The 20,487-nt window shown below is 37.1% G+C and overlaps 1 pseudogene; it reads left to right on the forward strand.

The window, feature by feature from the left end:
* LOC116479485 (cyclin-Y-like protein 2) overlaps nucleotides 1–20,487 on the forward strand; it is a 48,298-nt pseudogene that overhangs the window by 4,969 nt on the left and 22,842 nt on the right.

Genomic DNA, 20,487 nt, shown 5'->3' on the forward strand with positions numbered 1-20,487 from the left:
CCTCATTTAGGAGTATTTAGTAAGATGTTTACTACTCCTATTTTATAGTATTTGTATCAGAAGTGACCATTTTTTTTCATTCTTAGTACAAGAAAAAAGAAAAAGCAACTATACAAAGCATGTATGTAAACAGTCAAAAAGTTAAGAAATTGATAGTTTGATATAAAAATATGTCTCTCTTGTTTCCTTTAAATTATAATGGGGACCCAGTGGTGATAGCATGGACCTCTTTTTGTATTTTCCTAAGTATCAAATTTATCCAGAGACGTCTTCAGCTTAGTGTGTCCACCTTTTAAGATTTTCTGACATTAAGTTAAATTTCAATAGTCTGGTTGTGGTATAAAGATCTGCCTTAAATATTTAATCATATTCTTAATCAAATAACAAAAATAGAATAGCTAAGAATTAACAAATAACAAAATAACAAATACAGAATAACAAATAACAAAAATAGAATAACTATCAGCACTGTCTATTGACTTTGTCGTAGCAGGTGAAAGCATTCCTTCCTCACTACACCATGACCTTATTTTTCTCCCTCTGTTTCTTCCAATTGTAGCACACTTTTTAATTAAATCAGTAATATTTATATGATTATGACTATGCAAATTCTATTCACTGCTAAGTCATATGGTGTTTTCACTGTGCCTCTGCATTATATGTCCTTCATTCTTTCTCCGAAACAGTTCTGAAATCTGAGCATTTCTGCACCTTTTCTGGGTCATCTCTTTTTCCCTAGCCTATGTTACTTTACCCAGCCAAATGCAATAAGTAGCCACTGGCTGGTCTGTTTGCTTTCACATCCATTATTTTTTAGCATGAAGCTAATTTTCTGACTATATTTGTTTGCCTGTTTTCTAAGAGCTATTTTCCCCCTAAGTGTTGCACAATTTATCACATGCCTTTCAAAGATACTTTCCATCTGCTAAAACACATCTGTTCCATTTTTTTTTTTTTGCTGTGGGTAGGGGGGCAACTTTCTTTGGCATTTTGTCATTCTAGTTCAATATAGAGTGGCTTTCCCTAGATACGTTCGATGTCTGCTTTTCTGTGCTACCCCTTAAAGTCTTTTGGGATCTCACATAACTGCCGTCTTGTGTGGGATCACCTGAGTCCTAGATTCTGTTTCCTGCTGTCCTGTTATCCTCTCTAGTTGTACTTGAGCACGTTTTCCCGGGCAGAGATGTTTAGGGATCTGGCCAGTGTTAAAATCCCTCCTTTTTGATAGAGAGTAAACTTCTAGGTTGAATCTAAACTTTATGGTTCTGAAGATATTTCACAATTGTGCTCTCACTACAGTGTTGTTCTTGACTCTATTGCCATTGTGAAATATATTATTTATAACCAAGTTTTATGTATCTGTGGAAGCTTTTTAGAAGCTTCTTGTTCACGGAGAGTCTGAAATTTCTTAATAATAGCTTGGTGGGAATCTTTTCATTTTATTGAGGCTACTAAGTCTGAAGACTATCTCTTCTTCAGAATTTTTTTATTTTCTCTGTTCCTTTTTTTCTGATAGTCTTGTTATTCAGACACTCAGCTGCTTAGACCAATATACCTGCATTGGTTTTTAATTTTTCCTCTTTGATTTTTCAGTTTCTGTGGCTTTTTACTCTAATATTTCTATTGAATTTCATATCTTTTTCAGTGTGTTTTTAGGTTTTTTAAATAGTTTTGCTCCTGATTTTGACTGGTCCATGAATCCCTTTTTTCTGTTGTTTTGATCTCTCTTGTTGGAGGCTTCCCTCCAATGTGTGGTGGTCCCTGGTTTTATTTGGAAGCAGGACTTCTGTTAACTGGTGGCACTCAGTGTGAGATTTTGGAAGCCAAACTAGCTTTTCATTTGCGAGACTTCAGTGTATTATCTGGGGATCTTTACTCGAGTCAGTTCAGTTTCTTCTGAGAAAGAATCTCCCAATTTTCTGCCTGGGAAGTGAAAGAATGTCTACTTGTTTTCCAAAAGCAGAGTTAGGGAAGCAAGTTGCAGTTCTATTTTTGGTGTACAGTTTTCTTTATATCTCAGGTTTAAGCTGTGGTATTTCTGAACCTAGAAATTCTCAGGTTTGGTATATCCAGAGAACACACATCTAAGTTTCTTATCAGATGGGAGGACAGGTGGACTTGGTGCTCTAACCACAGATTTTATGACCTTGCTGGCTTTTGTTTTACATTTTATCCTACTTTCCAAAGTTCCATTTGCCTGGAAGCTCACAGCCTGCCTTTAGTTCTACAAGACAAACTGGCTTGCTTCTCTTCCAGTCACTTTCTGTAGGGACCAAAGTTGTGCTTCTGTGTTATTTACCACTATTTGATGTACTTTTTATGTCCCAGCATTTATTAAAAATCATTTCTGTCAACCTTCTCTCCTGATCCTGTGTGTAACCTGTATTTTATGTATGAGTAACGAGATTTCCAGAGGCAGAAGAAATAAATTTGTGGTCAATCTATTATATTTAATCCAAATTTAGGACCTATATTTACATGTGAATCAAAGTTTAATTTCAATATAATTAATGGTATTAACCCAGACAATTTTTTTTTAGTGATGTATCTGTAATAAGCATATTATACTTTTCTCCTAAGGCCTTGTTTAATATTTTTATCCAAACTTACACCACCATATTATCCAATTACCTCACAAGATAGATGGAGCTGTTTTCATGAATGCCCAAAGTGTTAGAAATATTTAAGTTAATTAAAATTTGTTTATTTTTAGCCTGGTCAACATAGCAAGAGCTCATCTCTACAGAAAGGTTAAATAACAAATTAGCCCAAGGCATGGTGGCATGTGCCTTTAGTTTTACCTACTCAGGAGGCTGAGGCAGAGGATCGCTTGAGCTCAGGAGTTTGAGGCTGTAGTTAAGTATAACTGCACCACTGCACTCCAGCCTGGGCAACAAAGGGAGACCCTGTCTCTGAAAAAGAAAAAAGTTATTATTTAAAAACATATCTAAAATTTGTCCTGCCAAAAAGGAGAGAGGAAAATGTAAACTTGAGTTTTCATGTTATTTTATATTTGCTGGGAAGAATGCTGTAGTTTATTTATTTATATATTTTTATTTCCATAGGGTTTGGGGGAAACAGGTGGTATTTGGTTACATGAGTAAATTCTTTAGTGGTAATTTGTGAGATTTTGGTGTACCTGTCGCTTGAGCAGTATCCACTGAACCCCATTTGTAGTCTTTTATCCCTCACCCCCTTCCCACCCTTTTCTGTGTGTCCTCAAAGTCCATTGTTTCATTCTTATGCCTTTGCAGCCTCATAGCTTAGCTCCCACATATGAATGAGAACACATGATCTTTAGTTTTCCATTCCTGAGTTACTTCACTTAGAATAATAGTCTCCAATTCCATCCAGGTTGCTGGAAATGCCATTAATTTATTCCTTATTATGACTGAGTGGTATTTCTTAATCCGCTTGTTGATTATTGGGCATTTGGGCTGGTTCCATATTTTTATAATTGCAAATTGTGCTGCTGCAAACATACATGTGCAAGTATCTTTTTTGTATAATGACTTCTTTTCCTCTTAGTAGATACCCAGTGGTGGGATTGCTGGATTGAATGGTGGTTTTACTTTTAGTTTTTTAAGGAATCTCCACACTGCTTTCCATAGTGGTTGTACTAGTTTCCATTTTTACCAGCATTGTAGAGAAGTGTTTTCTTTTCACCACATCCACACCAACATCTATAATTTTTTGATTTTTTGATCATGGCCATTCTTGCAGGAGCAAGGTGGTATGGCATTGTGGTTTTGATTTTCGTTTTCCTGATCATTAGTGATGTTGAGCATTTTAGTGGTATATCTTCTTTTAAGAATTGTGTATTTATGTCCTTAGCCCACTTTTTGATGGGATTGTTTGTTTTTTCTCTTGCCATTTGTTTGAGTTCCTTGTAGATTCTGTATATTAGTCCTTTGTCAGATATATAGATTGTGAAGATTTTCTCCCATTCTGTGGGTTGTCTGTTTACTCTGCTAATTGTTCCCTTTCCTGTGCAGAAGCTCTTTAGTTAAGTCTCACCCTGTTTATCTTTGTTTTTGTTGCATTTGCTTTTGGGTTATCAGTTATGAGGTCTTTGCCTAAGCCAATGTCTAGAAGGTTTTTCTGATGTTATCTTCAACAATTTTTAAGGTTTCAGGTGGTAGATTTATGTCCTTGATCCATCTTGAGTTGATTTTTGTATAAGGTGAGAGTTGAGGATCCAGTTTCATTCTCCTGCACGTGGCTTTGCCTATTATCCTGGCACCGTTTGTTGAATTGGGTTTACCTTCTTCAATTTATGTTTTAGTTGGCTTTGTTGAAGATAAGTTGGCTGTAGGTATTTGGGTTTATTTCTGGGGTTTCTATTCTGTTCCATTGGTGTATGTGCCTATTTTTATACCAGTACCATGCTGTTTTGGTGACAATGGCCTTATTGTATAGTTCAAAGTCAGGTAATGTGATGGTTCCAGGTTTGTTGTTTTTGCTTAGTTTTGTTTTGGCTATGCGAATTCTTGTTTAGTACCATATTTTAGGATTGTTTTTTCTAGTTCTGTGAAAAATGATGATGGTATTTTGATCGGAATTGCATTGAATTTGTAGGTTGCTTTTGGCAGTAGAGTCATTTTCACAATATGGATTCTACCCATTCATGAGCATGGGATGTCTTTCCATTTGGTTGTCATCCATGATTTCATTCAGCAATGTTAGGTAGTTTCCAATGGCATACCAAAAAGGTAATCTGCCATGATCAAGTGGGTTTCATACCAGGGATGCAGGGATGGCTTAACATATGCAAGTCAATAAGTGTGATACACCACATAAACAGAATTAAAAACAAAAATCACATGATCATCTCAATAGATGCAGAAAAAACATTTAACAAAATCCAGCATCCTTTTATGATTAAAACCCTCAGCAAAATTGTCATACAAGGGACGTACCTCAATGTAATAAAAGCTATCCACTACAAACCCACAGCCAACATAATATTTAGTGGTGAAAAGTTGAAAGCATTCCTCCTGAGAACTGGAACAAGACAAGGGTGCCCACTCTCACTACTCATATTCAATATAGTACTGGAAGACCTAGCCAGAGCAATCACACAAGAGAAAGAAATAAAGGGCATGCAGATCAGTAAATAGGAAGTCAAATTGTCGCTGTTTGCTGATGATGTGATCGTATACCTAGAAAACCTAAAGACTCCTCCAAAAAACTCCTAGAACTGATAAATGAATTCAGAAAACTTTCAGGATACAAAATTAATGTACACAAATCAGTAGCTCTGTTATACCCCAACAGCAACCAAGCTGAGAATCAAACCAATAACTCCACCCCTTTACAACAGCTGCAAGAAAAAAAAAACCTTAGGAATATACCTAAGCAAGGAGGTGAAAGACCTGTACAAGGAAAACAGCTTTAGTGTTTTTAATGTGTTAAAATGATGGGCAGCAGGTACAGTGGAAGAAGTCAGTGGTTGGGCATTGGTGTCCAACGGGTACTGGACCTTTGATGGTAAGGCTTTGGTTTTGACTTACTAAAATATGAGGTATGATTATTTTCTAGTTTTTGTCATTAAATCTTAAAACTACTAAGTAAACCCTTCCATTTCTCATTAAAGACTGTACAATTTCATACTCTGTGATTTATGCTGACTGAAGTTAGGTTTGTTTCTATTTTTGACTACCTTAAATAATACCTATAAACAGTAAACTGTTAGTAGTGTTTTTGCTGTAACTAAATGTAGTAAGACTTACCTTCCAAATTATAACTGAATTAATTTGTCAAACACTTGTTGAACTTTTTGATTTATTCAAAATTTTATGCTGAGCAGCTGGAGGTAGGAACAGTTAGGGCCCTCCCTTACTCTTATGGAGAGGCATACTTTCTCATGAAGGGAATACTCTGCTAGAATTAGTATCTTGTAACCAGTTAGTGTACAAAAAAACATGTTTTGGTGAGGCTACTGGCAAAGAGATCCAAGAGGGTAGATGGAGTCAAGCTTGCTGAAACAAGGAAGGAGAAAAGCATTATTCCAGGCAGAGAACGGGGTAGAGCAGGAAAATGCCTAGGTGCAGGTTAGATGATTTATAGAATGAAATTAATCAACTTTTGAAATGAATGGAAATTATTCTCTGAGAGTCTTATTTGAGTCATGTCATGGCAGTCTTATTTAAACATGAAGTAAAAGTTAAATTTTTTAAGTTGTCATCTGTTTTCAGGGTGTGAGAGAATATTTAAGTGACATTCTTTTTATCCTCCACATAAGAAAACAGGACTAGAGAAACCTATGTCTTCCTCACTTGTTGGTGGACTAGCAGCCCTGGTACATGCGCCTCTGAATCTGAGACACTTGTTTCGTCACAATATTGCCTGAAATAATACATTTAGGATTAGTAACTTAGTAAATGTATTAGTCTTGTATTAATTGCAGTAAAATGGTCTTGTACCAATATTATTTAATACATTACATTTTACCGTAGTAAATAAATAATAGAAATAGAAATTCTCAGCTGTTTAATGTCAGTATAGAAAAAAACAATGAAATCTTCCTTTAAACTATTCTCATTATTTATAAAGGAAATTCATAAAATCCTTGTTAGGTTTAATGATAGGTACCATATTAAGGGCAGCATTTTATAAACTGTATCTCAAACGTCACCTGTGGAAGTTAAGAGCCTCCAGTGGGTTTTCCATAGAGTGCACATGATACCTCACTCAGGCAGTTTATGGAGGGTAAGAAATATCCTAGTGCTTTGAAAAATTTGACATTTTAACCAATGAAAAAGTACACTTCGATAAGTTTAACTTGTACTTCCCTTCCCCTTCAGGTATCTACTGAACATTTTACTCAACAATACAGTTCATGTTCAACAATATTCCTTGATGACAGCACAGCCAGCCAGCCTCATCTTACAATGACGCTAAAATCATGAGTACAACTATAATGCCAAGGGACAGACTCCTTTGTTCAAAAATTATTTCAGCCATTTGGTTGTACTCTTCAGCAATCAGTTTAAGAAATTGGAATCAACTATATATTGATATCCAGATTCTAAATATTAAGTACCAATTTCTCTTTTAATCTTAGATGTCATGGTGGAAGGAAAAATCAGCAAATAAGCAATCCCAGAAAAAGTGTAGCTATTTATTTGATGCCTTTATGCCTTAAGGCAATGTTGAATGCAATGAGGAGGATGGGTTCCCTTTATTGAATGATTTTTGTGAAATATTAGTTTGTCAGTGCATTGTAGGCCTAAATCAATGTGTACTACTTTGGACATTAGTCTTGGAAGAAGGAATAGCTTTTTCTTTTCTGGCACCACAGTGTATCTGCATTTGATTTTCTCCCATTGTGCATGATCACCTCATGGCCACAAAGATGTGCTTTGAGAGCATCCTGAGATGAAGTTTATTTTAAAAGGAACAACAACCAACACCACCACCAGCTCCATTGGGTTTGTCTAGTGTACATCATTATCACCTCTTTGGGTTATGAGTATTTATTTTTAGAACACAATTTGGAAAGTGCTAATTTAGAATATTAATGTCTTCATCTTTAACTTTATTTTTCATTCTATAAACATAACTAGCTTATAAACAATTTTATTTCAAATGCTCTAGCATTTTTAGCTAATTCAATTGTCAGTCACTTTTACTTTAATTAAAAATGGCAGCTGGCTCCTGACTTGGAGACACCTCCCAGCAGGGGTTGATAGACACCTCATACAGGAGAGCTGGCATTTGGCGGGTGCCTCTCTGGGATGAAGCTTCCAGAGGAAGGAGCAGGCAGCAATCTTTGCTGTTCTGCAGCCTCTGCTGGTGATACCCAGGCAAACAGTCTGGAGTGAACCTCCAGCAAACTCCAGCAGACCTGCAGAAGAGGCCTCTGAGTGTTAGAAGGGAAACTAGCAAACAGAAAGCAATAACATCTACATCAACATCAACAAAAAGGACAACAATGCAAAAACCCCATCAACATCAAAAGGTCATGAACAACAAAGATCAAATGTAGATAAATCCATGAAGATGTGAAAAAAACCAGCATAAGAATGCTGAAAATGCCCAAAACTAGAATGCCCCTTCTCCTCCAAAGGATCACAACTCCTCACCAGAAAGGGAACAAAACTGGATGGAGAATGGATTTGACAAATTTAAGAAGTAGGCTTCAAAAGGTGGGTAATAACTAGCTCTTCCAAGCTAAAGGAGCATGTTCCAACCCAATGTAAGAATGCTGAGAACCTTTATAAAAGGTTACAGGAACTGCTTACTAGAATAAAGGGTTTAGAGAAGAACATAAATGACCTGATGGAGCTGAAAAACACAGCACAAGAACTTCGTGAAGCATACACAAGTATCAATAGCCAAATCAATCAAGCAGAAAAAAGGACACCAGAGGTTGAAGATCACCTTAATGAAATAAAGTGTGAAGACAAGATTAGAGAAAAAAAGAATGAAAAGGACAAAACAAAGCCTCTAAGAAATATGGGACTATATGAAAAGACCAAACCTATGATTGATTGGTGTACCTGAAAGTGATGGGAAGAATGGAACCAAGTTGGAAAACACTCTTTAGGATATTATCCAGGAGAAGGTCCCCAACCTAGCAAGACAGGCCAACATTTAAATTCAAGAAATACAGAGAACACCACTAAGACACTCCTTGAGAAGAGCAATCCCAAGACATAATCGTCAGATTCAGCAAGGTTGAAATGAAGGAAAAAATTTTAAGGGCAGCCAGAGAGAAAGGTTGGGTTACCTACAAAGGGAAGACCATCAGACCAACAGCAGATCTCTCTGCAGCAACCCTACAAGCCAGAAGAGAGTGGGGGCCAATATTCAACATTCTTAAAGAATGTTCAATCCAGAATTTCATATCCAGCCCAACTTAGCATTGTAAGAGAAGGAGAAATAAAATCCTTTACAGACAAGCAAATGCTAAGGGATTTTGTCACCACCAGGCCTGCCTTACAAGAGCTCCTGAAGGAAGCACTAAATATTGAAAAACTGGTACCAGCCACTGCAAAAACATAGCAAAATATAAAGACCAATGACACTATGAAGAAACTGCATCAACTAATATGCTAAATAACCAGCTAGCATCATGATGACAGGATCAAATCCACACATAATAATATTAACCTTAAATATAAACAGGCTAAATGCCCCAATTAAAAGACACAGACTGGCAAATTGGATGAAGAGTGAAGACCCATTGGTGTGCTGTATTCAAGAGACCCATCTCATGTGCGGTGACTCACATGGGCTCAAAATAAAGGGATGGAGGAATATTTACCAAGCAAATGGAAAGCAAAAAAAAGCAGGGGTTGCAATTCTACTCTCTGATAAAACAGACTTTAAACCAACAAAGATCAAAAAAGACAAAGAAGGGTATTATATAATGGTAAAGGGATCAATGCAATAAGAAGAGCTAACTACCCTAAATATATATGTACCCAATACAAGAGCACTCAGATTCATAAAGCAAGTTCTTACAGACCTACAAAGAGACTTAGACTTCCACACAATAATAGTGGGAGGCTTTAACACCCCACTGTCAATATCAGAGAGATCAGTGAGACAGAAAATTAACAAGGATATTCAGGACTTGAACTCAACTCTGGACCAAGCAGATCTACATCTACAGAACTCTCCACCCCAAATCAACAGAATCTACATTATTCTCAGCACTTATTCTAAAATGGACCACTTAAATGGAAGCAAAACACTCCTGAGCCAATGCAAAAGAATGGAAATCAGACCACAGTGCAATCAAATTAGAACTCAAGATTTAGAAACTCACTCAAAACTGTACAACAATATGGAATCTGAACAATCTGCTCCTGAATGACTACCAAGAACAACCTGCTCCTGAATGACTACTGAGTAAATAATGAAATTAAGGCAGAAATAAAGAAGTTGTTTGAAACCAATGAGAACAAAGACACAACATACCAGAATCTGTGGGACACAGCTATAGCAGTGTTTAGAGGGAAATTTGTAGCACTGAATGTTCAGATCAGAAAGTGGGAAAGATCTAAAATCAACACCCTAACATCACCATTAAAAGAACTAGAGAAGCAAGAACAAACAAATTCAAAAAGCTAGCAGAAGGAAAGAAATATCTAAGATCAGAGCAGAACTGATGGAGATAGAGACTCGAAAATCCCCTCAAAAAATCAATGAATCCAAGAGCTGGTTTTCTGAAAAGTTTAACAAAATAGATAGACTGCTAACCAGATGAATAAAGAAGAAAAGAGAGAAGAATCAAATTGATGCAATAAAAAATGATAAAGGGGATATTACCACCAATCCCACAGAAATACAGACTACCATCAGAGAATAATATAAACACCTCTATGCAAATAAACTAGAAAATCTAGAAGAAATGGATAGATTCCTGGACACATGCACCCTCCCAAGATTAAACCAGGAAGAAGTTGAATCCATGAATAGACCAATAACAAGTTCTGAAGTTGAAGCAGTAATTAATACCCTACCAACTAAGAAAAGTCCAGGACCAGATGTATTCCCAGTCAAATTCTACCAGAGGTACAAGAGGAGCTGGTACCATTCTGAAACTATTCCAAACAATAGAGAAAGAGGGACTCCTGCCTAACTCATTTTATGAGGCCAGCATCATCCTGATACCAAAACCTGGCGGAGACACAATAGGAAAAGAAAATATCAGACCAATATCCCTCATGAACATCAACGTGAAAATTATCATTAAAATACTGGCAAACTGAATCCAGCAGCACATCAAAAGCTTATCCACCATGATCAAGTCAGCTTCAACCTTGAGATGCAAGGCTGATTCAACATACACAAATCAATATATGTAATCCATCACATAAACAGAACCAATGAGAAAAAACATATGAGTATCTCAATAGATGCAGAAAAGGCCTTCAATAAAATTCAACACCCCTTCATGCTAAAAACACTTAATAAACTAGGTATTGATGGATAATAAGAGCTATTTATGGCAAACCCACAGCCAATATCATACTGAATGGGCAAAACCTGGAAGCATTCCCTTTGAAAACCAGTGCAAGGCAAGGATGCCCTTTCTCACCACTCCTATTCAACATAGTATTGGAAATTTTGGAAATTCTGGCCAGGGCAATCAGGCAAGAGAAAGAAATAAAGCGTATTTGAATAGGAAGAGAGGAAGTCAAATTGTCTCTGTTTGCAGATGATATGATTATATATTTAGAAAACCCCATCGTCTCAGCTGAAAAGCTCCTTAAGCTGAAAAGCAATTTCAGTAAACTCTCAGGATACAAAATCAGTGTGCAAAAATCACAACCATTCCTATACATCAATAATAGACAAACAGAGAGCCAACTCATGAGTGAACTCCCATTCACAGTTGCTACAAAGAGAATAAAATACCTACGAATACAATTTAAAAGGGATGTGAAGGACCTCTTTAAGGAGAACTACAAAACATGCTCAAGGAACTAAGAGAGGACACAAATGAATAGAAAAATATTCCATGCTTATGTATAGGAAGAATCAGTATTGTGAAAATGGCCACACTGGCCAAAGTAATATACAGATCCAATGCTATTTCCATCAAGCTACCATTGACTTTCTTTGCAGAATTAGAAATACTACTTTAGATTTTATATGGAACCAAAAAAGAGCTTGTATTAGCTAAGAAAATCCTAATCAAAAAGAACAAAGCAGGAGGCATCATGCTACCTAACTTCAAATTATACCACAATGCTACATTGGCCAAAACAGCATGGTACTGGTACCAAAACAGATGTATAGACCAATGGAACAGAACAGAGGCCTCAGAAATAATGCCACACATCTACAACCATCTGATCTTTGACAAACCTGACAAACACAAGCAATGGGGAAAGGACCCCCTATTTAATAAATGGTGTTAGGAAAATGGCTAGCCATATGTAGAAAGCTGAAACTGGATCCCTTCCTTACACCTTATACAAAAATTAATTCAAGATGGATTAAAGACTTATTACATGTTAGACCCAAAACCATAAAAGCCCTAGAAGAAAACCTAGGCAATACCATTCAGGACATAGGCATAGACAAGGACTTCATGTCTGAAACACAAAAAGCAATGGCAACAAAAGCCAAAATTGACAAATGGAATCTAATTAAACTAAAGAGCTTCTGCACAGTAAAAGAAACTATAATCAGAGTGAACAGGCAACCTACAGAATGAGAGAAAATTTTTGCAATCTATCCATCTGACAAAAGCCTAGTATCCAGTGTCTACAAGGAACTTAAACAAATTTACAAGAAAAAAACAAGCCCATCAAAAAGTGGGTGAAGCATATGAAGAGACACTTCTCAAAAGAAGACATTTGTGTGTCCAAAAAACATATGAAAAAAAGCTCATCAACACTGGTCATTAGAGAAATGCAAATCAAAACCACAATGAGATACCATCTTATGCCAGTTAGAATGGCGAGCATCAAAAAGTCAGGAAACAAGATGCTGGAAAGGATGTGGAGAAATAGAAATGATTTGCACTGCTGGTGGGAGTGTAAATTAGTTCAACCATTGTGGAGACAGTGTGGTGATTCCTCAAGGATCTAGAACCAGAAATAGCATTTGACCCAGCAATCCCGTTACTTGGTATATACCCAAAGGATTATAAATCATTCTACTATGAAGACACATGCACATGTATGTTTATTGCTGCACTATTTACAATAGCAAAGACTTGGAACCAACCCAAATGCCCATCAATGATAGACTGGATAAAGAGAATGTGCCACATATACACAATGGAATAATACGCAGCCATAAGATATAATGAGTTCATATCCTTTGCAGGGACATGGATGAAGCTGGAAACCATTATTCTCAGCAAACTAAGACAAGAAGAGAAAACCAAACACTGCATGTTCTGGCTCATAAGTGAGTGTTGAACAATGAGAGCACATGGACACAGGGAGGGGAATATCAAATACCAGGGCCTGTCAGGGGGTCGGAGGCAAGGGGAGGGAAAGCATTAAGAGAAATACCTAATGCATGCAGGGCTTAAAACCTAGATGATGGGTTGATGGGTGCAGCAAACCACCATGGCACATGTATATATATGTAACAAACCTGCACGTTCTACACATGTATCCCAGAACTTAAAGTATAATTTAAAAAACATGGCGGCCAGGCATGGTGGCTCACGACTGTAATCCCAGCAGTTCAGGAGGCCAAGGCAGGCCAATCACCTGAGATCAGGAGTCCGAGACCAGCCTGGCTAACATGGCAAAACCCTGCCTCTACTAAAAATACAAAAATTAGCTGAGTGTGATGGGGGGGTGCCTGTAATTCCAGCTACTTGGGAGGCTGAGGCAGGAGAATTGCTTGAACCCAGGAGGCAGAAGTTGCAGTGAGCCAAGATCACGCCATTGCACTCCAGCCTGGGAAACAAGAGAGAAACTCCATTTCTAAAACCAGTAACAACAACAACAACAACAACAAAGAGGCAACTTTACACTCATGATAATGTCACTTCCCTCTCTCCCTTATCACAGTAGTAGAGATGAAATTGTGTTTCAGTAAAAACTGGATTCAAACCCTGTCTCAAGTCCTGAGCTTTGGGACCTATTGAGTAATCACTGATGTCTGTATTCAGCTAAGCTTCTAAATCCTTGAGCAACAACAACAACAACAAAAACAAGAAGTCACTCTGGCTCATGTCCCTGGCTTCTTCTGAATTCAAAAGTTTTGATGTGATAGCATGCAGTTTAAAAGGAGTTTTAAACATTATTCCATTAATCTTGCTCAAACAAATTTCATGCTTTTTTCCTCATTATTCTAATTTTTAGAAGTCTACTTCTGAAAGTAAAGTAAGTTTTAATTTCCGATTAACAAGTTCGAGAAATTATCATTTAGTATATTTACTATTAGTGAAATAAAGTTTTATTGAGCAAATTAATAGGGCACATTGGCTTCAAGAAAATATTTTGAAAAATGTTTATTACAGGTTAGTAGTGCACTGTTGTCGATGGGGTAGATGGAACTCATTGGGATCACTTTTGCAAGGTTTGTTTTCAAAATACGTGTCTGCAAACATTTGTATCTTCCCACCTCAACCTTCCCTCTATCTCTAGGCACTCAGAAGCCCTTTAGAAAAATAGGAATGGATGTGAGGCATCGTCATGTGAAGAAAAGCATCCCAGAAATTTCTGATTTTCACACCAACTCAATCATTCCAAACTTTGCTGCACTTTGAAATCACCAGGGAAATTTTTAACAACAACCCTGATGCCCAAAGTCCTACCCAATGCTAATTAATTAAATCAAAAAGTCTCATGTTGAAAATGAGGAAGTTATTAAAGCTCCTCAGTTTATTTTAATGTGCAGCAAAGTTTGAGAGACACTGCTTAATTTGAATTTAGGACGAGAAACTGCTCCTATTTGGTGGGACCTTGGGCAAGTCAGTTTTAAGGTTTCTTTCCCTGATCTGTAAAATGAGTGTTGGATTAAATGCCATATAAGGTCATTGGTCCTTTCCAGCATGTAACTTCAAATTCTGTGATTTTAAAATGATTCTAGAGATGAAAACTATTGAAGCACTATAGACATATCCATCTTAAGTGCTAATGTTACAGGCTTTTTAAAAATGCTAATATTGTATAGACCTATTACTAAAATTCAGATTTGCCTTCCCTCAGTTATTCTGAGCCTCATTCTAGATGCTGAGGGCAAATGGAAGCACATAACTTATGCAAGAGAACCTCTTGTTTTGTGATACACAGCATCTGTGAGTAACTTAGGAATACAGTTACATATATCTGAAGAGGTGTATCTTTTCATAAATATTTCAGTTAAACTAGTTGAAGGTACCTGCCATTCACATTACACTGTGTTGTGTTACACTGCCTTGTTAGCACAGCTTATTTTAGGATCACTGCACCTATCATTGATTTCCTGTGTGCTTATGTTTACTAATGTATTTTTAAATAATTATGCAAAAGTGATTTCAAATAATTTTGTTATAAAGTACTTTCATTATGTATTTTTAGGGAAATCATTTAAAATGGCTGCGAGGAGATAGTGAACTAAACTAAAATGCAGGAACTAACATCTTAAAAAAGAAAACACTACTGTATGTCTTAAATATATGGACACATAGATGTAAACTGCATGAAGCTGTGTGCGTGTCTCATGCCTGTAATCCCAGCACTTTGGGAGTTCCGAGGCAGGCGGATCACTTGAGGCAAGGAGTTTGAGACAAACCTGGCCATCATGGTGAGACCATGTCCCTACTAAAAATACAAAAATTAGCTGGGCGTAGTGGTGCAAACCCGTAGTTCCAGCTTCTTGGGAAGCTGAGGCATGAGAATTGCTTGTACCTGGGAGGTGGAAGTTTTGGTGAGCCAAGATCATGCCACTGCACTCTATTCTGGGTGACAGAGTGAGACTCTGGGTCAAAAAATAAATGCATAAAATAAATTGCATGGGATGAAAAGTTTTGTGGGTAGAAGAGCGTATAACAGGGAAATATGTTGTTATTTATATATTATACTCATCAACAGAATCATGGCTTCTAAAAGCATACTGCCTTGCATTTTGGTTCTCATATTTTTGCTAAAAGCTAAGAAACGAAAACAAGAAAGTGCCCTTATGATACTGTTCTGAACTATAAGATTTGAATTTCAGAGCCGCTAGGATTGTTTCCTCTGCCCCCCTTTTAAAAAGTGTCTTCAAGCCTAACAAATGATAACTTTTTTTTTTTTTTTTTGAGACGGAGTCTCGCTCTGTCACCCAAGCTGGAGTGCAGTGGCGCAATCTCGGCTCACTGCAAGCTCCGCCTCCCAGGTTCACGCCATTCTCCTGCCTCAGCCTCTCCGAGTAGCTGGGACTACAGGCGCCTGCCACCACGCCCGGCTAATTTTTTGTATTTTTAGTAGAGACGGGGTTTCACCGTGGTCTCGATCTCCTGACCTCGTGATCCGCCCGCCTCGGCCTCCCAAAGTGCTGGGATTACAAGCGTGAGCCACTGCGCCCGGCCAAATGATAACATTTATTGTTATGAATTTTTTTCTTTCCACAGTGTGACCTTGGTGATATATTATCATATCAAGCAAAGATGAGCTTTTCTAAAACCTGTCTTGTTATTCTGGCTAATTACTTTGCATGATATCAAGCTCAGCATTAAGTCACAGCTCTAGACATCATAAGCTGTATTGTGCCTACTAAAATATCGAAGCAAATTATTTGTGTTTTCTTTCGTCCTTGAGACTTTTTAAATTCTTAAATGATTGAGTATCCCAATGAGTATGATTTTATATTGATTATATTGATATTTACGGTGATAGAAATATAAAATCGATATTTTTTTCAAAATCTATTTTTAGTTTGGATTTCACAGCCTTAACACTATTGCTATCATGAGCTAGATAATGCTTTGTGAGGACTGTCCTGTGCATTACAGAAAGTTTAGCAACATTGATGGCCTCTACCAGCTAGATGTCAGTAGTAACCCATGACCCAGGTTGTGGCAAATATAAAATATTCCTTGAGAACAATATTGTTAACATAAATTTTTGGATGAAAATATAGCTTTTCTATGATAAAACGTTGAGTAAAAAGTGTGTCATGTACTTATATTATTGAAAATCTGTGGTGTTGAGCTTAATAGAAGGCAGCTGAATTCTCTCTTTCTTTGCAATTTGCTTTAAAGAAGCAATAAGATGATCTAGACTCATGCAAATATATCGTTGGTAAAAGGTGTATTTTTAAAGCTTTAAGACAATTTGGGTATTCTTTAATACTAAATCAAAACTTCACAAGTGCTAGTTTCTTAAATTAGTTATAGTGGCATTTTACGTATTAGCAAATGTATTCCATCAGTACTCACCGATCTTTCTTGCACAATAAGTTGTTCTTTCCCCACATATTTGCATTTATAATATTATGCACTGGTTATTTAGAAAATATTGGTGTATGTTTTATTGTATCAGAAATCACTTTTATTAATTTAACCACCAATCTTATTTTATTTTTTATTTATTTCTTTTTTATTTTTTTTATTATTATACTTTAGGTTTTAGGGTACCTGTGCACAATGTGCAGGTTTGTTACATATGTATCCATGTGCCATGTTGTTTTGCTGCACCCATTAACTCATCATTTAGCATTAGGTATATCTCCTAATGCTGTCCCTCCCCCTCCCCCCACCCCACAACAGTCCCCGGAGTGTGATGTTTCCCTTCCTGTGTCCATGAGTTCTCATTGCTCAATTCCCACCTATGAGTGAGAACATGCGGTGTTTGGTTTTTTGTCCTTGCGATAGTTTACTGAGAATGATGTTTTCCAGTTTCATCCATGTCCCTACAAAGGATATGAACTCATCATTTTTTATGGCTGCATAGTATTCCATGGTTTATATGTGCCACATTTTCTTAATCCAGTCTATCGTTGTTGGACATTTGGGTTGGTTCCAATTCTTTGCTATTGTGAATACTGCCGCAATAAACATACGTGTGCATGTGTCTTTATAGCAGCATGATTTATAGTCCTTTGGGTATATACCCAGTAATGGGATGGCTGGGTCAAATGGTATTTCTAGTTCTAGATCCCTGAGGAATCGCCACACTGACTTCCACAATGATTGAACTAGTTTACAGTCCCACCAACAGTGTAAAAGTGTTCCTATTTCTCCACATCCTCTCCAGCACCTGTTGTTTCCTGACTTTTTAATGATGGCCATTCTAACTGGTGTGAGATGGTATCTCACTGTGGTTTTGATTTGCATTTCTCTGATGGCCAGTGATGATGAGCATTTTTTCATGTGTTTTTTGGCTGCATAAATGTCTTCTTTTGAGAAGTGTCTGTTCATGTCCTTTGCCCACTTTTTGATGGGGTTGTTTGTTTTTTTCTTGTAAATTTGTTTGAGTTCATTGTAGATTCTGGATATTAGCCCTTTGTCAGATGAGTAGGTTGCAAAAATTTTCTCCCATTCTGTAGGTTGCCTGTTCACTCTGACGGTAGTTTCTTTTGCTGTGCAGAAGCTCTTTAGTTTAATGAGATCTGATTTGTCAATTTTGGCTTTTGTTGCCATTGCTTTTGGTGTTTTAGACATGAAGTCCTTGCCCATGCCTATGTCCTGAATGGTATTGCCTAGGTTTTCTTGTAGGATTTTAATGGTTTTAGGTCTAACATTTAAGTCTTTAATCCATCTTGAATTAATTTTTGTATAAGGTGTAAGGAAGGGACCCAGTTTCAGCTTTCTACATATGGCTAGCCAGTTTTCCCAGCACCATTTATTAAATAGGGAATCCTTTCCCCATTTCTTGTTTTTGTCAGGTTTGTCAAAGATCAGATAGTTGTAGATATGCGGCAACATTTCTGAGGACTCTGTTGTGTTCCATTGATCTATGTCTCTGCTGTGGTACCAGTACCATGCTGTTTTGGTTACTGTAGCCTTGTAGTATAGTTTAAAGTCAGGTAGTGTGATGCCTCCAGCTTTGTTCTTTTGGCTTAGGATTGACTTGGCAATGCGAGCTCCTTTTTGGTTCCATATGCACTTTAAAGTAATTTTTTTCCAATTCTGTGAAGAAAGTCATTGGTAGCTTGATGGGGATGGCATTGAATCTATAAATTACCTTGAGCAGTATGGACATTTTCACGATATTGTTTCTTCCAACCCATGAGCATGGAATGTTCTTCCATTTGTTTGTATCCTCTTTTATTTCATTGAGCAGTGGTTTGTAGTTGTCCTTGAAGAGGTCCTTCACATCCCTTGTAAGTTGGATTCCTAGGTATTTTATTCTCTTTGAAGCAATTGTGAATGGGAGTTCACTCATGATTTGGCTCTCTGTTTGTCTGTGATTGGTGTACAAGAATGCTTGTGATTTTTGTACATTGATTTTGTATCCTGAGACTTTGCTGAAGTTGCTAATCAGCTTAAGGAGATTTTGGGCTGAGACAATGGGGTTTTCTAGATATACAATCATGTCATCCGCAAACAGGGACAATTTGACTTTCTCTTTTCCTAATTGAATACCGTTTATTTCCTTCTCCTGCCTGATTGCTCTGGCCAGAAATTCCAGAACTATGTTGAATAGGAGTGGTGAGAGAGGGCATCCCTCTCTTGTGCCAGTTTTCAAAGGGAATGCTTCCAGTTTTTGCCCATTCAGTATGATATTGGCTGTGGGTTTGTCATAGATAGCTCTTATTATTTTGAGATACGTCCCATCAATACCTAATTTATTCAGAGTTCTTAGCATGAAAAGTTGTTGAATTTTGTCAAAGGCCTTTTCTGCATCTATTGAAATAATCATGTGGTTTTTGTCTTTGGTTCTGTTTATATGCTGGATTACATTTATTGATTTGCATATGTTGAACCAGCCTTGCATCCCAGGGATGAAGCCCACTTGATCATGGTGGATAAGCTTTTTGATGTGCTGCTGGATTTGGTTTGCCAGTATTTTATTGAGGATTTTTGCATCAATGTTCATCAAGGATATTGGTCTGAAATTCTCTTTTTTGGTTATGTCTCTGCCAGGCTTTGGTATCAGGACGATGCTGGCTTCATAAAATGTGTTACGGAGGACTCCCTCTTTTTCTATCGATTGGAATAGTTTCAGAAGGAATGGGTACCAGTTCCTCCTTGTACCTCTGGTAGAATTTGGCTGTGAATCCATCAGGTCCTGGACTCTTTTTGATTGGTAAGCTATTGATTATTGCCACAATTTCAGAACCTGTTATTGGTCTATTCAGAGATTCAACTTCTTCCTGGTTTAGTCTTGGGAGGGTGTATTTGTCGAGGAATTTATCCATTTCTTCTAGATTTTCTAGTTTATTTGCATAGAGGTGTTTGTAGTATTCTCTGATGGTAGATTGTATTTCTGTGGGATCAGTGGTGATATCCCCGTTTTCATTTTTTATTGCGTGTATTTGATTCTTCTCTCTTTTCTTCTTTATTAGTCTTGCTAGTGGTCTATCAATTTCATTGATCTTTTCAAAAAACCAGCTCCTGGATTCATTAATGTTTTGAAGAGTTTTTTGTGTCTCTATTTCCTTCAGTTCTGCTCTGTTTTTCGTTATTTCTAGCCTTCTGCTAGCTTTCGAGTGTGTTTGCTCTTGCTTTTCTAGTTCTTTTAATTGTGATGTAAGGGTGTCAATTTTGGATCTTTCCTGCTTTCTGTTGTGGGCATTTAGTGCTATAAATTTCCCTCTACACACTGCTTTGAATGTGTCCCAGAGATTCTGGTATGTTGTGTCTTTGTTCTCGTTGGTTTCAAAGAACATCTTTATTTCTGCCTTCATTTCATTATGTACCCAATAGTCATTCAGGAGCAGGTTGTTCAGTTTCCATGTAGTTGAGCGGTTTTGAGTGAGTTTGTTAATCCTGAGTTCTAGTTTGATTGCACTGTGGTCTGAGAGACAGTTTGTTATAATTTTTGTTCTTTTACATTTGCTGAGGAGAGCTTTACTTCCAACTATGTGGTCAATTTTGGAATAGGTGTGGTGTGGTGCTGAAAAAGATGTATATTCTGTTGATTTGGGTTGGAG

Source organism: Hylobates moloch, unplaced genomic scaffold (assembly GCF_009828535.3).
Source record: "Hylobates moloch isolate HMO894 unplaced genomic scaffold, HMol_V3 SCAFFOLD_3, whole genome shotgun sequence".
Classification (NCBI taxonomy): domain Eukaryota; kingdom Metazoa; phylum Chordata; class Mammalia; order Primates; family Hylobatidae; genus Hylobates; species Hylobates moloch.